The 26,071-nt window shown below is 37.9% G+C and overlaps 1 long non-coding RNA gene across 1 annotated transcript in view; it reads right to left on the bottom strand.

Moving 5' to 3' along the window:
* Positions 1–240: 240 nt before the first annotated feature.
* LOC145714002 (uncharacterized) overlaps positions 241–26,071 on the bottom strand; it is a 94,220-nt gene continuing 68,389 nt past the window's right edge. The window contains exons 2-3 of the long non-coding RNA XR_014136763.1: positions 1,190–1,358; positions 241–689 (exon numbers count right to left, since the gene is read on the bottom strand). This is a non-coding gene — a long non-coding RNA (uncharacterized LOC145714002). The remainder of the gene's footprint in view (positions 690–1,189; positions 1,359–26,071) is intronic.

Here is a 26,071-nt window from a genome sequence, read left to right as displayed (position 1 = left end):
CACCACTCGGGGCGCCTGGGTGGCTCAGTCGGTTAAGCGGCCGACTTCGGCTCAGGTCATGATCTCGCGGTCCGTGAGTTCGAGCCCCGCGTCGGGCTCTGTGCTGACAGCTCAGAGCCTGGAGCCTGTTTCAGATTCTGTGTCTCCCTCTCTCTGACCCTCCCCCGTTCATGCTCTGTCTCTCTCTGTCTCAAAAATAAACGTTAAAAATTTTTTTTTAAAAATAAAATAAAATAAAATCCACCTCTCATTCAAAATACTTTCTGTCTTCAGATCACCTAAGAAATATTTCTGTATTTTAGAAATATTCAGAAATTTGCAATATTACCACCTGTATTTTCAGGTTCTCTTTACTTTCCAGCTTATGTATTAAAATATATTTTTCACTGTACCTAACATACTCTCCATTTTGTCCTACAACACACCCTTGTCTCCTGTGTTCCAGGTCTCTTTTTTCTAAATTAGAATGTGTATACAGGGACTGATTAAGGTCTTTCCCTTCTTACTTCCTCGACATGTTACTGGAGAATTGGCATTTATGGCAGTATGCAGAAGTAATTCTTGGTGTCCAAATGCTCTTAGGACCTTGGGTTGTGGACAGTTCCAGGCCAGTTTTCAGAATATAGAAGTATGCTCACTGGTTGTTCCCCTTGGTGGATCTGATGAATGGCAGCTGTAGCCAGAAACACCTAGATGAAACAAACATAACCAGGTGGTAGTCAGAAACCATGAACAATCTTCACATGCCCAATTGAAAGACAATGTTATCCTATGTGCTAAGGAATGAGCAGGATAATTCCTCTTAACACTGCCCTTAGTAGTAAAGATTTTAGAAACAACAGTCTTATAGATTTTCTTAGGAAATATATATAAGTAGATACTTTTGAATTTTAAAATATTTGTAATTTTTATAAAGAGGCCTATCTATATGGAATTCCCATTTTTATTTTCCAAAGGATTGAGCTAAACTTGCATTGAGGGTGCTGCAGGGAGTCTGTGGAAAGGAGAAGTTATGTATATATATTCATCAGCTTTAGCTCTCCCTTACCCCCTAATAGCTGGTACTTCTACATTAAAGTTACTGTTAGTCTCCATTTGTACAGTTTATTCAACCTTCTAATTCATGCTGTAGAGACTGAAAGAAAAAAGTTACCCAGAGAAATGGGTGAAGTTAAGGAGAGCCTCTTACCTGCAATTATGGTGTGTAGATCTGAAGTAAGAATACAGAACATCAGGTCTGAAGGAAGGTGCCAAATTCAAGGCAGGTATGCATGTCCAAAGTAACTCATCAAGCTTTTAAATGAGCATGAGTTGAAAATCAAAAGCCAAGGTATGAAGCCAAATGGGACTCAGAAATTCTAGAAACAAGAGCAGTAGGTCTAAGCAAGAGAAGCAATTCATTTTATTCTCAGGAAAAAAGCATTTCACATTCACCCACAGCTGACTTTTTACAAATCGACATCCCGTGTTTGTCTGAACAAGTTGATCTAATGAGATGGCTGTATTGGGATAAACATACTTTCCAAAGATACCCTTCCTTAAGCCCTAAAACCTTTTTTCAGGTTTACCCATAGAAAGCCCTAATGCATTTCAGTGCATTCCTGAAGGGAAAGGGAATTTCCATGACTATTTTTGTGATCTTTTCCCTTCCAGAGAACAAGGTACCAAAATTGGTCATTTTGTCACTATGGTTATAGCATCTCTTCTGTGTTATACTTGTATTCTCCTTCATGGGTTGGAGAAATAAGTAGGATATATGGTGGAGGGTCATACCCAATGAAACATAAAACATGGAAACTGGAATAAATGTTTATGAATTGTCATAGGCATACAATATAAAATTGTAAGAAGGGGAGCCAAATGGTGTCTCCCATTTAGATGTCCTTGCCTGGGACTTTGTATTGGTTAGAATACCTTTTAAGTCTCTCTTTGTATCTTGTCAAGATAGGAATGAAACTAGAAGATAAAAAAATGGTAGCAAGATTGGCAATCATAATTTCTCTGAAAGAAAATGTTCAGGATGAAGTTCTGAAGCAGTGAGTAGTTATAAAGGGATATCATGGTAATAAAATAACCCAGGTAGATTACCATATTACCTTGTTTGATATAAGTAAATCAACCATTAGTTTGCATGTGTTTGGTAAGAGGATGTGGATATGTGGGGTTCACCAGCAGGATTCAAATTTGCAATAAAAATAAGGATTCAAGCTAGGCACAGTAGTCAAGATCTGACAGCTGGACATCCCAGAGAGGTGGAAGACTATCTTCAGGAATTAAGTATCCTTGGTCTGTGCTGTAAAAGATTTGGAACGATTGTAATTTTTATGGACATGTTAGCCACAGAATTAGATTTCTTTTATGGACAAGATGACCATGACCAGGAAAAAGAAAAAGGTGGAAGACGTTCTTTTATCATCAAGGTAAGCATGACTGGTACAGATCAAAAAAAAAAAAAAAATGGAAAGCTTCTTTCATGAAAAAGTATGCATAGATAGGCCATTTAAAACTGAAAGTGAAGGACTTGTGTGCAAATTGCCATCATCACTGCTGACAAAAAATAGAAGATTTGTTCACGAGCAAAATAGAAACAATGCTGAGGCAGTAAGGCAAATGGGAGATGGATTTCTTGAACAAAGCAGTCATGTGGCCAATGCAAACAGGATGATAGAATACTTTTTTGTGACCCTGTGGTTGGTAGAAACTGGGAGAAAGAAGACATTTTATGATCTAAGTAGACATGACTAGTACATATTAGAAAGCAAAGTGCATTTTTATTCTATTTGGGTTGACATATCAAAATACCACACATTGGGGTGGCTTATAAACCACGGAATTTAATTTCTCATAGTTCTGAGGCTGAGAAGTTCAAGATAAAGATAGCATTAGATTTGGTGTCTAATGATGGCTCACTTCCTTGTTCATAATTAGCTGTATTTTTGCTATAATATTACATGATGGAAGGGGCTAAGGAGTACCTTAGCGGTCTCTTTTATAAGGCAACTAACAAATAATACGGTCTCCATCCTCATTACCTAAGCACCTCCCAAATGCCTCACTTCCTAACACCATCATCTTGGGGGTTAGGATTTCAACATATAATGTGGAGAGAACACATTTAGACTATAGTACACATCTTTTGTGAGCAAAGTATCATCAATGGTGCTGACAAAGAGGTAAAAGTCTTCTTTTCCAAACAAGATAGCCATGGCCAGTGCAAAGAGCAATAGGGAAGATGTTTTAATAAAAATTGTACCCATGGTTATTGTAGGCATGTGAAGTTACACAATTATTCATGAAAAAAGCACTTAGGCCTGGAACCTTTTATACATTTTTCTTTTTCTAGTTGATTTTTAATGATATATATGCAAAAATAATACTTCCCAACACTTCTAGTACTTACTATGTGTTTTAGATGTTTTACATACATTATTATATTTCATCTTGAAAATGACCTATTAACTAAGTATTATTGCTGATGTTTTCCTAATCTCACACATGAGGAAACTGCAACATGAATCAGTTGAATTAATTGCTCAAGGTTATACTTCAAATCTAAGAAGTATGACTAGACATTCTGGCCGTAATGACTTTATGACACTCTTTGTGCAGGGAAGTGGGATATTTACTTAGTGAAAAAACTGGCCATGGTCAGTTCAAAGAGGAAGAGAGCAGACCAGTTTTCATAGGAAAGCAGCTCAAAGGCTGAAGCATGTACAGATGTCAAAGACTTCTTTCATGAATAATGAAGCTGTGGTTGAGGCAGACAAGGAAGTAGAAAAATGTATGTGGGTGCGGATGTATGGTTGTTTGAGGTATGGAAGAAAGGAGAATTTATCTCATCAGGTCATGAAAATGGAAGACTTTTTGCTAAATAAAGTAGCTGTGCCCTTGCAGGCATGGAAAGGAAAGTTCTTTTGTTTATAAATTTACTGTGGCTAGTGAAGATCACAAGGTTTGAGGCAGAAGATGTGTTTACTAAGTACATTTTCTATGCTTTTTTAAAGAAATATGGAAGATTTATTTCATGCACAAGTTTAAATGGGAATTAGAAGGCTTCTTCTAATGAGCAAAGTAGCCATAGCTGGGCAGATACAAGGAATACTGCTCAAGTATTCCTTGAGCAATACTTTTGAACAAGTGACCATTGCTAATGCAAAGAAAGATATGGGAAAACTTCTTACAAGAATGGGGTAACCATGCCAAGTTTAGAGAACAAAACAACTATTCCTGAGACACTCAAAAAATAGGAATGCTTATTTCATTATTTTTTTAAAAGGAAAATAAATATATGCCCAGTGAAAACATAGTGAAGACTTTTCATATGAAGGAGGCAGGGGTGAAAGGTGAAAGATTTCTGTCATGAACAAAATAACCATTGCTATGACAGTTAAGAAGATGAAATAAATTTCAATAAAGTTGCTATACCAGAACATATAAGTAAATGGAAGACTTTCATGAATAAGGTAGGAATGTCTAATATAAATGAGGCAGTAGAATGATAAGATTTATAAATAACATACTTGAAGGCATTCAAGACAAAAATAAAAAATTTTCTGTAAGACTTTTCTTTCCTGAACAAAGTAGCCTTGCCTGGTAAAAACTGAGAGATGGAAAATTTCTCTCCTAAATCATGTTGTCATTGCCAATATAAATTAAGAAGCAAAAGGCTTATAAAACACCTATACTATTTCAAGCTGGAGAAATGGAATGATACTTTAATTAAAAAGGTGGGAGGGGGTTTGACATGGTCAATCTGGACATGAAAGTAGAATAAGTACTCAAAGAAATAATGGCTGAAAATTTCCATTCATGGCAAAATTATACAGCTACAGATACAAGAAGTTGAATGAACCACAACAAGGATAAACCCAAAGAAACCCAAGTTGAGATATACCATAATCATATTATGAAAATTAAAGAAAAATAAAAAAAAAACTTTCTCACAAAAGTGAGAAAAACACCTTACCTTAATCCAAACAAGTTTTTCATCAGAAGTTATGAAAGACAGAAGTAAATGCCACAACACTTTTTTTAAGTATGGAAAGACAAGAATTGTCATCCCAAGTCTACAGTCAGTTATATATTCTTTAATAATGAAGGGGAGGGAGACTCTCAGAAAGGAAAACAAAGAACATTAGTTGCCCACAGACTTTATCTTAAAAAATGGCTAAAGGAAGTTATCTGGTCCAGAAGTAAATGATAAAACACTTCAATAAGCAACATGAAAATCCTTAAAACTAATAAAATTTGGAAAATTTTAACAAAAAAGAGTCTCAATAAAGAAAGGAAAGGTATAAAGGAGAAAAAATTGGAATAACATGAAATGTAGGAAAATATTTTTTAAAAAATAAAGAGTAAAAATATGAGTAAATACAATTGACCTCCTTCTCTCCCTGAATTTTCTCAATTATGTTTCACAGTCAAAGCAAAATATCACAATAAGTGTAAATATTTAAGATAATTATAAACGGAAGAGGGTAAAATGCTTTAAAGATAAATAAGATTTCTAGAGAGAAAGATAGGAAAGGATCAGAGAAAATATTTAAAAACAACCAGAAAACAAGGAATAAAATGGCAGTAAGTACAACTCAATCAATAATTACTTTCAATGTAAATTGATTAAATGCTCCAGTCAAAAGACATAAGGTGCCAGAATGGATTTAAAAAAAAAATAGGGGATACTTCGGGAAGATGGCAGCATAGGAGGACGCTGGGCTCACCGCGCATCTTGCTGATCACTTAGATTTCACCTACACCTGCCTAAATAACCCAGAAAACCACCAGAGGATTAGCAGAACGGAGTCTCCGGAGCCAAGTGCACACGAGAGGCCCATGGAAGAAGGTAGGAAGGGCGGCCAGGCAGTGCGTGCTCCACGGACTGACTGGAGGGAGCCGGAGTGGAGGGGCAGCCTGCCGGCCAAGCAGAACCCCCGAGTCTGGCTTGCAAAAACGGAGGGGTCGGATGGAGTGTGTTCTGACCGCAAGCGCGATTTAGCGTCTGGGAGGACATAAGTTAACAGCTCTGCTCAGAAAGCGGGAAGGCTAGAGGACAAAGGGAAGGAGAGCTGCTGAGCCCCTGGACGACAGAGCTCAGTTTGGTAGGGAACAAAGGTGCTCGCCAGCGCCATCTCCCTCGCCCATCCCCCAGCCAAAATCCCAAAAGGAACCAGCTCCTGCCAGGGAACTTGCTCGCTCCCCGCAAACACCCAACTCTGTGCTTCTGCGGAGCCAACCCTCCGGCAGCGGATCTGACTCCCCCCCGCTGCCACAGGGCCCCTCCTGAAGTGGATCACCTAAGGAGAAGTGAGCTAAGCCTGCCCCTCCTGCTCCCGTGCACCTTGCCTACCCACCTCAGCTAATACGCCAGATCCCCGGCACCACAAGCGTGGCAGTGTGTAAGTAGCCCAGATGGGCCACACCACCCCGCAGTGAATCCCGCCCCTAGGAAAGGGGAAGAGAAGGAACACACCAGTCTGACTGTGACCCCAGCGGTGGGCTGGGGGCAGACATCAGGTCTGACTGCAGCCCCACCCACCAACTCCAGTTATACACCACAGCACAGGGGAAGTGCCCTGCAGGTCCTCACCACTCCAGGGACTATCCAAAATGACCAAACGGAACAATTCCCCTCAGAAGAATCTCCAGGAAAAAACAACAGCTAATGAACTGATCAAAAAGGATTTAAATAATATAACAGAAAGTGAATTTGGAATAATAGTCATAAAATTAATCGCTGGGCTTGAAAACAGTATAGAGGACAGCAGAGAATCTCTTCCTACAGAGCTCAAGGGACTCAGGAACAGTCACAAGGAGCTGAAAAATGCTTTAAACAAAATGCAAAACAAAATGGAAACGACGACGGCTCGGATTGAAGAGGCAGAGGAGAGAATAGGTGAACTAGAAGATAACTTATGGAAAAAGAGGAAGCTGACAAAAAGAGAGATAAAAAAAATCCAGGAGTATGAGGGGAAAACTAGAGAACTAAGTGATACACTAAAAAGAAATAATATACGCATGATTGGTATCCCAGAGGAGGAAGAGAGAGGGAAAGGTGCTGAAGGGGTACTTGAAGAAATAATAGCTGAGAACTTCCCTGAACTGGGGAAGGAAAAAGGCATTGAAATCCAAGAGGCACAGAGAACTCCCTTCAGACGTAACTTGAATCGATCTTCTGCACGACATATCATAGTGAAATTGGCAAAATACAAGGATAAAGAGATAATTCTGAAAGCAGCAAGGGATAAACGTGCCCTCACATATAAAGGGAGACCTATAAGACTCGTGACTGATCTCTCCTTTGAAACTTGGCAGGCGAGAAAGGCTTGGCAGGAGATCTTCAGTGATAAGAACCACACAATCCTCTCAAAATATGCAGGAAAAGCATTTGACAAAATACAGCATCTTTCTTGATAAAAAACCCTCAAGAAAGTATAGGGATAGAAGGAACATGCCTCAAGGTCATAAAGGCCATTTATAAAAGTCTAACAGCTAATATCCTCAATGGGAAAAAAATGCGAGCTTTCCCCCTAAGGTCAGGAACATGACAGGGATGTCCACGCTCACCAATGTTGTTCAACATAGTGTGGGAAGTACTAGCCTTATCAGACAACAACAAAGTCACAGGATATAAAATCAATGTACAGAAATCAGTTGCATTTCTATACACCAATAATGAAGCAGCAGAAAGAGATATCAAGGAATTGATCCCACTTACAAGTGCACAAAAAACCATAAGATACCTAAATGTAACCAAAGAGGTAAAAGACCTGTAAGCTGAAAACTATAAAAATCTTATGAAAGAAATTGAAGAAGACACAAAGAAATGGAAAAACATTCCATGTTCATGGATTGGAAGAACAAATATTGTTAAAATGTCGATACTTCCCAAAGTAATCTACACATTCAATGCAATCCCTATCAAAATAACACCAGCATTCTTCACAGAGGTAGAACCAACAATCCTAAAATTTGTATGGAACCAGAAAAGATCCCAAGTAGCCAATGTAAAGTTGAAAAAGAAAACGAAAGCTGGAGGCATCACAAGTCCAGACTTCAAGTTGTATTACAAAACTGTAATCATCAAGACAGTATGGTATTGGCACAAAAACAGACACGTGGATCAATGGAACAGAAGGGAGAACCCAGAAATGGACCCACAAATATATGCCTAAGTAATCTTTGACAAAGCAGGAAAGGGTATCCAATGGAAAAAACGAGTCTCTTCAGCAAATAGTGATGGGAAAAGTTGACAGCGACATGCAGAAAAATGAACATGAGGCACTTTCTTACACCATACACGAAAATGAATTCAAAATGGATGAAAGACCTAAATGTGAGATAGGAAACTTAAAAAATCCTGCAGGAGAAAACAGACAACAACCTCTTTGACCTTGGCTGCAGCAACTTCTTGCTTTAGATGTCTCTGGAGACAAGGGAAACAAAAGCAAAAATGAACTATTGGACTTCATCAAGATAAAAAGCTTCTGCACAGTGAAGGAAGCAACCTACAGAATGGGAGAAGATATTTTCAGGTGACATATTGGATAAAGGGTTAATATCCAAAATCTGTAAAGAACTTATAAAACTCAACTCCCAAAAAAGAAATAATCCAGTGAAGAATTGGGCAGAAGGCATGAATAGACACTTTTCCGAAGAAGAATTCCAGAAGAAGACAGGAAACTTTTGAGACTGTTTCACGTCAGTTGGAGGAGAAAGATAATATGAGTAAAAGGGAATAACTGAATGAATAAAATAAAGGACAGATCTTGTGAAGATCAAAGGCAATAATGTGCTACCAACCCAGGAGTTTGTTTAATTTAATCTTCAGCTTTTGAAGGTGGGTAATCAAACAAATTAAAAAAATCAAAATAATAAATTGAACATTTTCCTCCAGCAATGTTGGATTAGGTAACTTAGAATATCCTTTCCACTGAGACAATATAGAAAATTGGTACCCACAATGACTCTAGGTGGCTCAAATAGCTAGCTAGGTAGTGAAAATTTACCAAGCCAGATCCTAGAGGATACGTAAACAGAGAGCTATGAACCTGGTATTAGATATTAGATGTTTAACAAATTGGGAGTAAAAAGATGCGTGCTGAACAATATTGTTTACAGTCTCATGAGGCTTGGATGACAAAATAAGAATCCAGAGCCTGCCAAGGGTAATGGTGTTGGTGAGGGACAATAACAAAGGCTACACTCTAGGTGTAACAGTGAACAGGAAATAACATTTTGCATTCAAATATTGTGGATCAGCATTGGAGAATCTCAGTAGTCCATAAAATCATTTTATTTATTTATTTGTTTATTCATTCATTCATTTATTTTAACGTTTATTTATTTTGGAAAGACAGAGCATGAGCAGGGTAGGGGAAGAGAGAGAGGGAGACACAGAATCCAAAGCAGGCTTCAGGCTCTGAGCTGTCAGCACAGAGCCCGATGTGGGGCTCAAACCCATATACCATGAGATCATGATCTGAGCCGAAGCTAGATGCCTAACTGACTGATCCACCCAGGTGCCCCAAGTCCACAAAATCTTAATCTCTGGCATCAGATTTATATAATTTCAGAATGCTAATGCCAAGAGTTCCTGGAAACACATGGCAAAAATCATCTGAGGAAGTATTTAAATTCAAACACAACTTGAAATGACATTTATCAATGATTTTTCAAAGAAATTATCAAACATACACTCCAAGAAAGATATGAAGAGATGAAAAATGGATTAGAAAGAGAAAAATGACAGACAATAGATCCACAAAAGCTCTTGATGTTAGAATTTTTGGATGCACAGCTAAAACACGCACACAAACACACACGCACACCCACTCACACAGAGTTATGTTAACTATGTCCAAGGATATAAAAGGAAAAAATGTCAATATTGACAGAAAACGAATGCATAAAATGATAGAAAACTTTTTGAAAAAGAACTAGCTATAATTTTGGAACCATGAAATGGATTGGCTGATATTAATTCTGAGGTGTTTTATAACACCAACAACCAATTCTTGATTCTCCAGACACAAACTGGGTGTTCAACAATTCCGTTAAATTCTGAGACTAACTACTCTGTATTAGTGCAGACTTCATGGGTTAAGGGCTCAGTCTTCCAAGACTGTCTCCAATTTCAGACGCCAGTCACAAGTCTTAGGCCTCCCAAACTTCTCACCAATTGGTTATAGGTTAGGAGTTACCATGACTCTTTCCTCAGGTTTGATAATTCTCTGGAATGACTCACAAAGTAAGAAATATGCTCTACTTACATTTGCTGATTTATTACAAAGGATATTATATAAAACTACAAATGAACAGCAGAATGAGGAGGTACATAGGGTAAAGTCTGGATGGGTCCCAAACGCAAGAGCTTCTATCCTGTGGAGTTGAGGTATGCCACCCTCCTAGCAGGTGGATGTGTTCACAGACTCAGAAGCTTTCTGCACTCCATTGTTTAGGGGTTTTGATGAAGGTTTCATCACATAGGCAAGGTTGAAGTTTACAAGAACACACAAAAATCAATAGCATTTTTACTTACAAACAATAAACATGTGGAAAACAAAATTTAAAACACAATACATTTATAAACACTACAAAGAAAATGGAATACATAGGTACAACAAAAAGGAAAAGAATCCACATGCTGAAAATTACAAAATGCTGATGACAGAAATCAAAGAATACCTAAGTAAACAGAGATGCCATATTCGCAGATAAGAAGGTTCAACCTAGTAAAGATGTCAATTCTAAGTTGATCTATAGGTTTGATGCAGTTCTTATCAATTTCCTAGAAAGATGTTTTGTAGATATACACAAGCTTATTCTAAAATGTGTCATGGGAAGGAAAGAAACTAGAATAGCTAAAAACAATTTTGAAAAAGCAAAATGAATTAGGAGGAATCATTCCAGATGATAAGGCTTACTACAGAGCTACAGTAATCAAGATAGTGTGATATTGGTGGAGAGTTAAACACATAGATTAACAAAACAGAATATAGAACCCGGAAACAGAGTCACACAAATGTGCCTGATTAACTTTTGGCAAAATGGCAAAGATAATTCAATGGCAAAAGGATAGAATTTTCAACCAAAGGTGCTGGAGCAACTAATATCCATATGTAAAAATAAAATGAACTTTGACCTAGCCCTCACACCATATACAATAATTAAGTCAAAATGTATCATGATTTTATTATTTTTAAACATTTTTAACGTTTATTATGTTTGAGAGACACAGACAGAACATGAGCAGGGGAGGGGCAGAGAGAGAGAAAGGGAAACAGAATCTGAAGCAGCCTCCAGGCTCTGAGCTGTCAGCACGGAGCCCAACACGGGGCTCGAACTCACAGACCATGAGATCATGACCTGAGCTAAAATTGGACCCTTAATGGACTGAGCCACCCAGGCGCCCGAAAATGTATCCTGATTTTAAATGTAAAACATAAAAAGATAAAACTTTTAGGGAAAAATGGAAAATGTTTGAGCCCTAAGATACATGAAAAGTTTTCGGACTTGACACTAAAAGCACAACTTACAAGACGAAACATTAATAAATTGGACTTCAACAATATTAAAAATCTCACGCTGCCAAACACCCTCTTTAGAGGATGAAAAGATAAGCTACAGAATGAGAGAAAATATTTGCAAACCACGTTTTCAAAAACATTTTTGTATATATAATATATAAATAACCCTCAGTTCTCAGCAATAGAAGAAAAATATCAGTGAAATTAGAAAATGGGCAAGATATAAGAACATACAGTTCACTGAGGAAGATATACAGATGGTAAATAAGCACATGAAAATATATGAAACATGATTACCCATTAGATGCATGCAAATTAAAACCACAATGAGATATCACTGCACACCTATCAGAACGATAAAATTAAAAAGTGAAAACACCAACTGCTTGTGAGAAAGAAGAAACACTAGATTTTCATACATTGCTAGAATGAATATAAAATAAGCTACTCTGGAAATTAAATTGACAATTAAAAAACAAACAGAAAGATAATTTCTTTTAAAATGAAACATGCAGTTATGAAGTGGCTCAGTCATTGTATTTTTGAGAATTTATTTTTTTTGTTTTGCTTTGCTTTCTTTTATTGAAATATAATTAACATACAGTGTTATATTCATAATATTTGTTCTTCCTATCCAGCAGCATGGAACCTTTTTCCATTTTTTTTGTGTCTTCTTCAATTTCGTTCATAAGCTTTCTATAGTTTTCAGTGTATAGATTTTTCACCTCTTTGGTTAGATTTATTCCTAGGTATTTTATGGTTTCTTGTGCAACTGTAAATGGGATCTATTCCTTGATTTCTCTTTCTGTCGCTTCATTGTTGGTGTATAGGAATGCAACCGATTTCAATGCATTGATTTTATATCCTGCAAATTTGTTGAATTCAGGAATCAATTCTAGCAGATTTTTGGTGGAATCTTTTGGGTTTTCCATATAGAGTATCATGTCATCTGCGAAGAGTGAAAGTTTGACCTCCTCCGGGCCAATTTGGATGCCTTTTATTTCTTTGTGTTGTCTGATTGCTGAGGCTAAGACTTCCAATACTATGTTGAATAACAGTGGCGAGAGTGGACGTCCCTGTCTCATTTCTGACCTTAGGGGGAAAGCTCTCAGTTTTTCCCCATTGAGGTTGATATTAGCGTTGGGCTGTTCATATATGGCTTTTATGATCTCAAGATATGCTCCTTCTATCCCTCCTTTCTTGAGGGCTTTTATCAAGAATGGATGCTGTATTTTGTCAAATGCTTTCTTGGCATCTATTGAGAGGATCATGTGGCTCTTATCCTTTCTTTTATTGATGTCATGAAACACATGGATTGTTTTGTGGATATTGAACCAGCCCTGCATCCCAGGAATAAATTCCATTTGGTCGTGGTGAATAATTTTTTTAATGTATTGTAGGATCTGGCTGGCTAATACCTTGTTGAAGATTTTTGCATCCATGTTCATCAGGGAAATTGGTCTATAGTTCTCCTTTTTAGTGGGGTCTTTGTCTGGTTTTGGAATCAAGGTAATTCTGGCTTCATAGAAAGAGTTTGGAAGTTTTCCTTCCATTTCTATTTTCTGGAACAGCTTCAAGAGATTAGGTGTTAACTCTTCCTTAAATGTCTGGTAGAATTCCCCTGGAAAGCCATCTGGCCCTGGACTCATTTTTGGGGAGATTTTTGATTGCTAATTCGATTTCTTTACTGGTCATGGGTCTGCTCAAATTTTCTATTTCTTTCTGTTTCAGATTTGGTAGTTTATACATTTCTAGGAATTTGTCCATTTCTTCCAGATTGCCCATTTTATTGGTGTATAATTGCTCATAATATTTTCTTATTATTGTTTTTATTTCTGCTGTGTTGGTTGTGATCTCTCTCTTTCATTCTTGATTTTGTATATTTGGGTCCTTTCCTTTTTCTTCTTGATCAAACTGGCTAGTGGTTTATCAATTTTGTTAATTCTTTCAAAGAACCAGCTTCTGGTTTCATTGATCTGTTCTGTTGTTTTCTGTTTGTTTCTTTTTTTTTTTTTTTTTTTTTTTTGCTTTGATAGCATTGATTTCTGCTCTAATCTTTATTATTTCCTGTCTTCTGCTGGTTTTGGGTTTTATTTGCTGTTATTTTTCCAGCTCTTTAAGCTGTAAGGTTGGGTTCTGTATATGAGACCTTTCTTCCAACTTTAAGAAGGCCTGGGTTGCTATATACTTTCCTCTTATGACAGACAGACTTTGCTGAGTCCCAGAGGTTTTGGGCTGTGGTGTTCTAATTTTCATTGCTTTCCATGTATTTTTAACTTCCTCTTTAACTTCTTGGTTAGCACATTCATTCTTTAGTAGGATGTTCTTTAGTCCCAAAGTAATTGTTACCTTTTCAAATTTTTTCTTGTGGTTGATTTTGAGTTTCATAGCATTGTGGTCTGAAAATATGCATCGTATGATCCTGATCTTTTTGTACTTGTTGAGGGCTGGGTTGTGTCCCAGTATGTAATCTATTCTGGAGAACATTCCATGTGCACTGGAGAAAAATGTACATTCCACTGCTTTAGGATGAAATGTTCTGAATATAACTGATAAATCCATCTGGTCTAGTGTGTCATTCAAAGCCATTGTTTCTTTGTTGATATTCTGTTTAGATGATCTGTCCATTGTTGTAAGTGGGGTGTTGAAATCCCCTACCATTATGGTATTGTTATCAATGAGTTTCTTTATGTTTGTGATTAATTGATTTATATATTTGGGTGCTCTCATATTTGGAGTACAAATGTTTACAATTATTAGATAATCTTGGTGGATAGACTCCTTAATTATGATACAATGCCCTTTTTCATCTCTTGTTATAGTCTTATTTTAAATTCTATATTGTCTACTATAAGTATGGCTACTCTGGATTTCTTTTGTTGACCATTACCATGATAGATGGTTCTCCATCCCCTTACTTTGAATCTGAAGGTGGGTCTGTAGGCCTAAAATGGGTCTCTTGTAAACAGTATATAGATGGATCTTGTTTTCTTAACCATTTTGTTACCCTGCGTCTTTTTATTGGAGCATTAAGTCCATTGTCGTTTAGAGTGAGTACTGAAAAATATGAACTTATTGCCATTATGTTGCTTATAGAGTTGGAGTTTCTGGCGGTGTTCTTTGGTCCTTTCTAGTCTTTGTTGCTTTTGGTCCTTTTTTTCACCTTTCCTCCCCTCAGAGATTCCCCCTTATAATTTATCGCAAGGCTGGTTTAGAGGTCACAGACTCCTTTAATTTTTGTTTGTCTGGGAAGCTTTTAATCTCTCCTCTATTTTGAGTGGCAGCCTTGCTGGATAAAGAATTCTTGGCTGCATATTTTTCCAATTCAGCACATTGAATATATCCTGCCATTCCTTTCTGGCCTGCCAAGTTTCTGTGGATAGGTCTTCTGCAAACCTGTTCTGTCTTCCCTTGTAAGTTAGGGACTCTTTTTCCCTTGCTGCTTTCATGATTCTCTCTTTGCCTGAGTATTTTGTGAATTGAACTATGATATGTCTTGTTGATGGTCGGTTTTTGTTGAATCCAATGGGGGTCCTCTGTGCTTCCTGGATTTTGATGTCTGTGTCTTTCCCCAGGTTAGGAAAGTTTTCTGCTATGATTTGCTCACATAACCCTTCGACCCCTTTTACTCTTCTTCTGGGACCCCTATGATTCTGATGTTGTTCCTTTTTAATGAGTCACTGATTTCTCTAATTCTTAAATCGAGGTATTTTGTCTTCATCTCCCTCTTTTTTTCTGCTTCATTATTCTCCATAAGTTTGTCCTCTACATCACTGATTCACTGCTCTGCCTTATCCATCCTTGCCGCCATGGCATCCATTTGAAATTGCAGCTCAGTTATAGCATTTATTTCATTCTGACTAGCTTTTAATTCTTTTATCTCTACAGAAAGGAATTCTTATCTATTTTCAACTCCAGCTAGTATTCTTATTCTCGTGATTCAAAATTGTTGTTCAGACATCTTGCTTGTATCTGTGTTGATTACGTCTCTATCATTTCTTCCTGCTCTTTCTTTTGGGGTGAATTCCTTCGTTTTGTCATTTTGAAGTAAGAAAAGGAATTAATAAGTTAAAAAATTGAAATTAAAAACAACACACACACACAGAGAAATGAAATACATGATGCTAGATCGTAGGTGTGTTTTGGTCTGGTTGTTGAAAGGAGCTTGATAGATTAGAGAAAAGGAGGGGGGAGGAAAACGTTAGAAAATTTGAAAAAATGGATACAATGAAATAGAATAAAATGAAATAATGGAAGTAAAATATAATTTGCAAAATTTACAAAAAATTAAAAAAATTGAAAAAAATGAAGAAAAATATTTTGAATAATAATTGAAAATAAAAATAAATATTTTCTCTTTCTGTATTCAATAAAAAGAAAAGAAATGAAAAAGAACAAAAAGCAAAATTGAATATATGGACCAGTGAACAGACTGAAATGAGATTGAAATTACACCGTTTTCCCCTAAAAGTCAAACTCTGAAGCACACTGTAGTCCGTAAACTAAGCAAACGGAGAGATTATGGTGTTCCTGAAGAGCAAGGTTGGCCCAGTTGGGTGGGCTTAGTGTAACGGCTGCATTTTCACCAGATCGTGCTGCTTAGCTTACTGGGGTGGATTGTTGTGGTGCTTGTACGTGTGTATGTGCATGCTTGGGAGGGGTAAACATGGCTTCACACAGCTACCTAGTCTCTCTGTCAGATCACTGTTCTCCCCAATCAGCAATCACTCACCCGTCCTTTATCTCCGACTTCCATCCACTCCCTGCTTTTACACTGTCTGTGACCAAGCCATCAGGTTGCCATGTGGCACCTCCCTTGAGTTTTATCTTAGATGTGGCTGTGTTTCCTGACCCCTCACACTCTTAGTGACTGCAGCTTTAACCCATTCTGACCCTTTGCGGGAGGGTCTCACCAAGCTATGGTTGGGTGCTTGCCACACCCATGAACATTCGCAGGTTGTACTGCTGTCAATGCCCACCCCAGAAAAAGTTCATGCAATCGTGTAGCAGCAGCATTTCAGGAATTTTGGAAAATTACAAAAAACATCTGACAAAAGGCTTCACCCTTAATGACCTTGTTCCAGCACCAGCAAATATGGTTGTTCTCTGAGGTCCACTGGGGCCTTTGCCTGGGGGGTAGCCACAGAGCCTCTACCAAATGTCCTCCCAGCAGGGGAACAATATCCCCCCATGTGGCCCAAGGAACTACCGAACTTCACTCAGCTCCTGGGTATTAGACATTCCCACCAGAGTCTAGCTATGGAGTTTCAGACTCTGCACTCCCCATTTATAGAGTATAAATGGAATTTAAACACTCTCCTTTATCCTTTGTCTCTTTTCAGTCTCTATGGCTGTTTCCACTTTTCCACTTTCTCTCCCGGAGCATTTGGGCAGGGGGTGCTCTTCCTATACTCTTACCCCCACTGTCTCCATCCTCTCTCCTCAAGCAAAAACACTTCCTTGCCCTCCACAGTTTCTCTCTCCCCCAGGTCACCTCTCCGTGCCGTGTACCTGATGAGTTCTGTGGTTCAGGTTGTGCAGATTCTTGTGTTAATCCTCAATTCAGATTTCTAGGTTTGCAAGATGGTTTAGTGTTAATCTGACTGTATTTCATGGACACAAGACACACACACAAGAAAAAACTTCCATGCTGTTATGCCATCTTGGGTCCTCCTAGAAACCACATCTTCTTTATCAATTCTTCAGTAGAAGGACATTTAGGCTCTTTCCATAACTTGGCTGTTGTTGAAACACTGCTATAAACATTGGGGTACATGTTCCCTTATGCATCGGCACTTGTTATCACGTGGATAATTCCTAGTAGTGCTATTGCTGGGTTGTAGGGTAGTTATATTTTAAATTTTTTGAGGAACATACACACTTTTTCACAGCAGCTGCACAAGTTTACATTCCCACCAACAGTGCAAGAGGGTTCCTATTTCTCCACATCCTAGCTAGCATCTGTAGTTTCCCGATCTGTTCATTTTAGCCACTCTGACCAGCATGAGGTGGTATCTCAGTGTGGCTTTGATTTGTATTTCCCTGATGATGAGTGATGTTGCACATCTTTTCATGTGTCTGTTAGCCATCTGGATGTCTTCTTTGGAAAACTGTCTACTTATGTCTTCTGCCTATTTCTTCACTGGGTTATTTCTTTTTTGGGTGTTGAGTTTGGTAAGTTCTTTACAAGTTTTGGATACTAACCCTTTATCCCATGTGTCATTTGCAAATATCTTTTCCCATTCCATCGGTTGCCTTTTAGTTTTATTGATTGTTTCCTTTGTAGTGCAGAAGCTTTTTATCTTGGTGAGGTCCCAATAGTTCAGTTTTGCTTTTAATTCCCATGCCTTTGGGGATGTGTTGAATAAGAAATTGCTGTGACTAAGGTCAAAGAGATTGTTGCCTGCTTTCTCCTCTAGGGTTTTGATGGTATCCTGTCTCACATTTAGGTCTTTCATCCATTTCAAGTTTATTTTTGTGTGTGGTGTAAGAAAGTGGTCTAGTTTCATTCTTTTGTATGTTGGTGTCCAGGTCTCCCAGCACCACTTGTTAAAGAGACTGTCTTTTTTTCATTACGATGCTCTTTCTTGTTTTGTCAAAGATTAGTTGGCCATACTTTTGGGGGTCCAATTCTGGAGTCTCTATTCTATTCCATTGGTCTATGTGTCAGTTTTAGTGCCAATACCATGCTGCCTTGATGATTACAGCTTTGTAATAGAGACTAAAGACTGGAATTGTGATGCCTCCCACTTCAGTTTTCTTTTTCAATATTACTTTGGCTATTCAGGGTCTTTTGTGCCTCCTTACAAATTTTAGGATTGCTTTTTATAGCTTTGAGAAGAATGCTGGTGCAATTTTGATTGGAATTGCATTGAATGTGTAGATCGCTTTGGGTAGTATTGACATTTTAAGAATATTTATTCTTCCAATCCATGAGCATGAAATGTTTTTCCTTTCCTTTGTGTCTTCTTCAATATCCTTTATAAGCTTACTATCATTTTCATCACACAGATCTTTTACATCTTTGGTGAGGTTTATTCCTAGGTATTTTATGCTTCTTGTTGCAATTGTGAATGCAATCAGTTTCTATATTTCTCTTTCTGTTGCTTCATTATTGGTGTATAAAAATGTAACCGATTTCTGTACATTGATTTTGTACCCTGTGACTTTGCTGAATTCATGTGTCAGTTCTAGGAGTCTTTTGGTGGAGTCTTTTATGTTTTCCATGCCGAGTATCATGTCGTCTGCTAAAAGTGAAAGTTTGACTTTTTATTTGCCAATTTTGATGCCTTTTATTTCATTTTGTTGTATGATTGCTGAGGCTAGGACTTCCAACAATATGTTGAGCAACAGAGGTGAGAGTGGACATCCCTGTCATGTTCCTGATCTCAGGGGGGAAAGTTCCCAGTTTTTTTCCCATTGAAGATGACATTAACTGTGGGCTTTTCATATATGGCTTTTATTATCTTTAAATATATTCTTTCTATCCTGACTTTCTTGAAGGCTTTTATTAAGAAAGGATGTTTCATTTTGTCAAATGCATTTTATGCATCTATTAACTTAATCGTATATTTCTTACCCTTTCCTTTATTTTTAAAGTTTTTTTTTTAATGTTTATTTACCTTTGAGACAGAGAGAGACAGAATGCGATCAGGGGAGGGGTAGAAAGAGACGGAGACACAGAATCTGAAACAGGCTCCAGCTCCAAGCTCAAACTCATGAGCCATGAGATCATGACCTGAGCAGAAGTTGGCCACCCAACTGACTGAGCCACCCAGGTACCCTGATCCTCTCTTTTATTATTGTGATGTATCACATTGATTTGTGAATATTGAACCAGCCCTGCAACCCAGAATGAATCCCAATTGATCATAGTGAATAATTCTTTTTATATGCTATTGAATTTGATTTGCTACTATCTTGTTGAGAACTTTTGCCTCCATGTTCCTCAGGGATATTGGCCTGTAGTTCGTTTTTGTGAGGTTTCTGTCTACTTTTGGAATCAAGGTAATGCTGGCTTCATAGAATGAGTCTGGAAGTTTGTGTTCCATTTCTATTTTGGAACAGTTTGAGAAGGATAGGTATTATTTATGCATTAAATGTCTGGTATAATTCTCCAGGGAAGCCATCTGGTCCTGGACTCTTATTTGTTGGGAGATATTTGATAACTGATTCAACATATTCACTAGTTATGGGTCTGTTCAAATTTTCTATTTCTTCCCGTTTGAGTTTTGGTAGTATGTGGTTGTGTAGGAATTTGATCATTTCTTCCAGGATGTACAGTTTGTTGTCATATAATTTTTCATAGTATTCTCTGATAATTGTTTGTATTTCTGAGGGATTGGATGTGATAAATCCATTTTCATTCATGATTTTATCTATTCAGGCCGTCTCACTTTTCTTTTTGAGAAGTCTTGCTAGGGGTTTATCAATTTTATTTATTTTTTTCAAAAAACCAACTCTTAATTTCATTGATCTGTTCTGCTTTTTTTTTTATTCTATATTGTTTATTTCTCCTCAGATATTTATTATTTCTCTTCTTCTGCTGGCCTTGGGTTTTCTTTGCTGTTCTTCTTCTAGTTCCTTTAGGTACCCTGTTATATATTGTATTTGGGATTTTTCTTGATACTTGAGATGGCCTGGATTCCAATGTGTTTTCCTCTCAGGACTGACTTTGCTAAATCCCAAAGGTTGTGGAAAGTTCTGTTTTCATTTTCATTTGTTTCCATATATTTTAAAATTTCTTCCCTAATTGTCTGATTGACCCATTCATTCTTTAGTAGGATATTCTTTAACCTCCATTCATTTGGAGGTTTTGCACACTTTTTCCTGTGGTTAAATTCAAGATTCATAGCATTGTGATCTAAAACTGTGGATGGTATGATCTCAATTCTTTTATACTTATGAAGGTCTGTTTTGTGACCCAATATGTGCTCTATGTTGGAGAATGTTCTATGTGAACATAAGAATGTGTATTCTGCTGCTTTAGGATGAAAAGTGCTAAATTATCTGTCAAGTCCATCTGCTCCAGTGTATCATTCAGGGCCATTGTTTCTTTGTTGATTTTCTGTCTAGATGATTTGTCCATTGTTGTAAGTGGAGTCTGAAAGTCGCCTGCAATTAACACATTCTTACCAATAAGATTGTTTATGTTTGTGATTATTGTATAAATTGGGTGCTCCTGAAATCGGTGCATAAACATTTAAATTGTTAGCTCTTCTGTATAGATGTGTCCAGTAATTATGATATAATGCCTTTCTCATCTCTCGTTATACACTTTAAAATCTTGAGGAGACTGTGAGGAGATGGCGGCATAGGAGGACGCTGGGCTCACCTCGTCCTGATGATCACTTAGATTCCACCCACATCTGCCTAAATAACTCAGAAAACAGCCAGAGGACTAGCAGAACAGATTCTCTGGAGCCAAGCATAGACAAGAGGCCCACAGAAAACGGTAGGAAGTGTGAGGAGGTGGTGCTTGCTACACAGACTGGCAGAAGGGAGCCATGGCAGTGGAAGGATAGCCAGCCAGACAAAGCTCTGAAGTCTGGCTTGGAAAAGCAGAGGAGCCAGACACCATGAGTTCTGACAGCCAGTGGGACTTAATATCTGGAATGTTAAAACTCAACAGCTCTGCTTGGAGAGCTGGGAGGGTGAGAGGACACTGGGAGGGAGAATTGTTCAGCCGCAGAAGTACAGACCTCAGCGGGGGAACAAAGGCATTGGCAAGCACCATTTCCTTCTCCTATCCCGCAGCCAAAATTCCAAAGGGAACCAGTTCCCATCACCAAACTTGCTTGCACCATGCAAACTCCCAATGTTGTGCTTCTGTGGTTCCATCCCTCTGACAGACCTGCCTCCCTCCCGGTGCTGCAGGGCCTCTCACGCAGGAGACCACCAATGACAAAGCGAGCTAAGCCTGCCCCTCCCTCCCCTATGCTCCTTGTGGATCACCGGGGCTAATACGCCCTTGGCTAGATCCCATCAAAGCAGCACAACAAACCTGGCAGTGTGCAATCAGCCCAAACAGGGGCCTCACAACTCCACAGTGAGTCTATCCCTTGGGAAAGGGGAAGATAAGATAGACACAAGTCTGACTGCGGCCCCGGAGGTGGACTGGGGGCAAATATCTGGTCTGACTGTGGCCCTGCCTACCAACAGAAGTTACTCCAGACAGCACAGGGGAAATGCCCTGAAGTTTGGAGCTTCTTCAGGGACAACCAAAAATGACAAAATGGAAGAAATATCCTCAAAAGACACTCCAGGAAGTAGCGACAGCTAACGAATTCATCAAAAATGATTTAAGCAATATAACGGAACAAGATTTAGAATAATAGTCATAAAATTAATCGCTGGGATTGAAAAAAGCATAGAGGACAGCAGAGAATCTATTGCTACAGAGATCAACGGACGAAGAAATAGTCATGAGGAAATAAAAAATGCTATAAATGAGGTGCAAAATAAAATGGAGGCGGCCATAGCATAGATTGAAGAGAAAGAGGAGAAAATAGGTGAATTAGAAGTTAAACTTATGGAAAAAGAAGAAGCTGACAAAAAGAGAGATAAAAAATCCAGAAGTATGAGGGGAGAATTAGAGAACTAAGTTATGCATTCAAGCGGAACAATATCCGTATCATAGGAATTCCAAAAGAAGAAGAGAGAGAAAGGGGCTGAAGGTGTAATTAAACAAATCAAAGCTGAGAACTTCCCCAAGCTGGGGAAGGAAAAAGGCATTGAAATCCAAAAGGCACAGAGAACTCCATTCAGACATAACTTGAATTGATCTCTTGCATGACATGTCATAGTGAAACTGGCAAAATACAAGGATAAAGAGAGAATTCTGAAAGCAGATAGAAATAAATGGACCTTAACATACAAAGGTAGATACATAAGGGTAGTAGCAGATCTATGTACTGAAACTTGGCAGGCCAGAAAGGAATGGCAGGAAATCTTCCATGTGATGAACAGAAAGAATATGCAGCAAAGAATCCTTTATCCAACAAGTCTGTCATTCAGAATAGAAGGAGAGATAAAGGTCTTCCCAAACAAAAACTGAAGGAATTCATCACCACTAAACCTGCCCTAAGAGAGATCCTAAGGGCGGCTCTGTGAGTGAAATGTTGAAAGGACCACAAAATACCAGAGACATCACTACAAGCATGAAACCTACAGACATCACTATAACTCTAAACCTATATCTTTCAATAACACTGAATGTAAATGGATTAATGCTCCAACCAAAAGACATAGGGTATCAGAATGGATAAAAAAAACCCAAGACCCACCAATTTGCTGCCTACAAGAGATCATTTTAGATCTGAGGACACCTTCAGACTCAAAGTGAGGGGATGGAAAACTATCTATCATGCAACTGGAAGTCAAAAGAAAGCTGGAGTAGCCATACTTACATCAAACAAACTAAACTTTAAATTAAAGGCTGTAACAAGGGATGAAGAAGGGCATTATATAATAATTACAGGGTCTATCCATCAGGAAGAGCTAACAATTATAAATGTCTATGCACCAAAGAGCAGAGCCCTCAAATATAGAAAACAATTAATCACAAACATAAGCAAACTTATTGATAAGAATGTGGTAATTGCAGGGGACTTTAATATTCCACTTACAACAATGGATAGATGATCTAGATAGAGAATCAACAAAGAAACAAGGGCCCTGAATGATACATTGGATCAGATGGACTTGACAGATATATTTACAACTCTTCATCCTAAAGCAACAGAATATACTTTCTTTTCAAGTACACATGGAACATTCTCCAAGATAGATCACATACTGGGTCACAAAACAGAAATTCATAAGTATACAAGAATTGAGATCATACCATGTATACTTTCAGACCACAATGCTATGATGCTTGAAATCAACCACAGGAAAAAGTCTGGAAAACCTCCAAAAGCATGGAGGTTAAAGAACACCCTAAAAAGAATGAATGGGTCAAGGAGGCAATTAGAGAAGAAATTTAAAAATATATGCAAACAAATTAAAATGAAAAATCAACAATCCAAATGCTTTGGGATGCAGCGAAGACAGTCCTGAGAGGAAAATAAGTTGCAATCCAGGTCTATCTCAAGAAACAAGAAAAATCCCAAATACAAAATCCAACAGCACACCTAAAGGAAATTGAATCAGAACAGAAAAGACATCCCAAACCCAGCAGTAGAAGAGAAATAATAAAGATCAGAGCGGAAATAAACAATATAGAATCTAAAAAAAACTGTAGAGCAGATCAATGAAACCAAGAGTTGGTTTTTTGAAAAAATAAACAAAATTGATAAACTTCTAGCCAGGCTTCTCAAAAAGAAAAGGAACATGACCCAAATAGATAAAATCATGAATGAAAATGGAATTATTATAACCAATCTCTCAGAAATACAAGCCAGTATCAGGGAATACTATGAAGAAGTATATGTCAACACACTGGACAACCTGAAAGAAATGGACAAATTGCTAAGCACCCACACACTTACAAAACTCAAACAGGAAGAAATAGAAAATTTGAACAGACCCATAACCAGCAAAGAAATTGAATCAGTTATCAAAAATCTCCCAACAAATAAGAGTCCAGAACCAGATGGCTTCCTGGGGAATTATACCAGACATTTGAAGCAGAGATAATACCTATCCTTCTCAAGCTATTCCAAGAAATAGAAAGGGAAGGAAAACTTCCAGACTCATTCTATGAAGCCAGCATTACTTTGATTCCTAAACCAAACAGAGACCCAGTAAAAAAAGAGAACTACAGGCCAATATCCCTGATGAATGGATGCAAAAATTCTCAATAAGATACTAGCAAATCGAATTCAACAGCATATAAAAAGAATTATTCACCATGATCAAGTGGGATTCATTCCTGGGATGCAGGCCTGGTTCAACATTCGCAAATCAATCAATGTGATACATCACATTAATAAAAGGAAAGATAAGAACCATATGATCCTGTCAATCGATGCAGAAAAAGCATTTGACAAATTTCAGCATCGTTGCTTAATAAAAACTCTCGAGAAAGTTGGGAAGAGGGAACATACTTAAACATCATGAAAGCCATTTATGCAAAGCCCACAGCTAATATCATCCTCAGTGGGGAAAAATTGAGAGCTTTCCCCCTGAGATCAGGAATACGACAGGGATGTCCACTCTCACCACTGTTGTTTAACATAGGGTTGGAAATCCTAGCATCAGCAATCAGACAACAAAAGGAAGTCAAAAGCATCAAAGTTGGCAGGGATGAACTCAAGCTTTCACTTTTTGTACATGACATGATATTATACATGGAAAACCCGATAGACTCCACCAAAAGCCTACTAGAACTGGTACATGAATGTAGCAAAGTCGCAGGATACAAAATTAATGTACACAAATTAGTTGCATTCCTGTACATTAATTATGAAACAACAGAAAGACAAATAAAAAAACTGATCCCATTCACAATTGGACCAAGAAGCATAAAATACCTAGGAATAAACCTAACCAAAGATGTAAAAGATCTGCATGCTGAAAACTATAGAAAGCTTATGAAGGAAATGGAAGAAGATATAAAGAAATGGAAAAAACATTCCATGCTCATGGATTGGAAGAATACATACTATTAAAATATGAATACTACCCAAAGCAATCTACACATTCAATGCAATCCCAATCAAAATAGCACTAGCATTCTTCTCAAAGCTAGACCAAGCAATCCTAAAATTCATATGGAACCACAAAAGGCCCCGAATAGCCAAAGTAATTTTGAAGAAGACCAAAGCAGGAGGCATCACAATCCCAGACTTTAGCCTCTACTACAAAGCTGTAATCATCAAGACAGCATGGTACTGGCACAAAAACAGACACATAGACCAATGAAATAGAATAGAGACTCCAGAATTGGACTCACAAAAGTATGGCCAACTAATCTTTGACAAAGCAGGAAAGAATATCCAATGGAAAAAAAGACAGTCTCTTTCACAAATGGTGCTGGGAGAACTGGACAGCAACATGCAGAACAATGAAACTAGACCACTTTCTTACACCATTCATAAAAGCAAACTCAAAATGGCAAAGAACCTGAATGTGAGACAGGAAACCATCAAAACCCTAGGAGAGAAAGCAGGAAAAAACCTCTCTGACTTCAGCTGCAGAAATTTCTTACTCAACATTTCTCCAAAGGCAAGGGAATTAAAAGCAAAAATGAACTATTGGGACCTCATGAAGATAAAAAGATTCTGCACTGCAAAGGAAACAATCAATAAAACTAAAAGGCAACCAATGGAATGGGAAAAGATATTTGAAAATGACATATCGGACAAAGGGCTAGTATCCAAAATCTATAAAGAACTCCCCAGACTCCACACATGAAAAACAAATAATCCAATGAAGAAATGGGCAGAAAATATGAATAGACACTTCTCTAAAGAAGACATCCAGATGGCCAACAGGCACATGAAAAGATGCTCAATGCCGCTCCTCATCAGGGAAATACAAATCAAAACCACACTCAGATACCACCTCACGCCAGTCAGAGTGGCTCAAATGAACAAATCAGG

The sequence above is a fragment of the Panthera onca genome, chromosome X (assembly GCF_046562875.1).
Source record: "Panthera onca isolate mPanOnc1 chromosome X, mPanOnc1 haplotype 2, whole genome shotgun sequence".
NCBI lineage: Eukaryota > Metazoa > Chordata > Mammalia > Carnivora > Felidae > Panthera > Panthera onca.
Note: the sequence above shows the minus strand (reverse complement) of the source record. Positions and strands in the feature narration are given on the sequence as shown.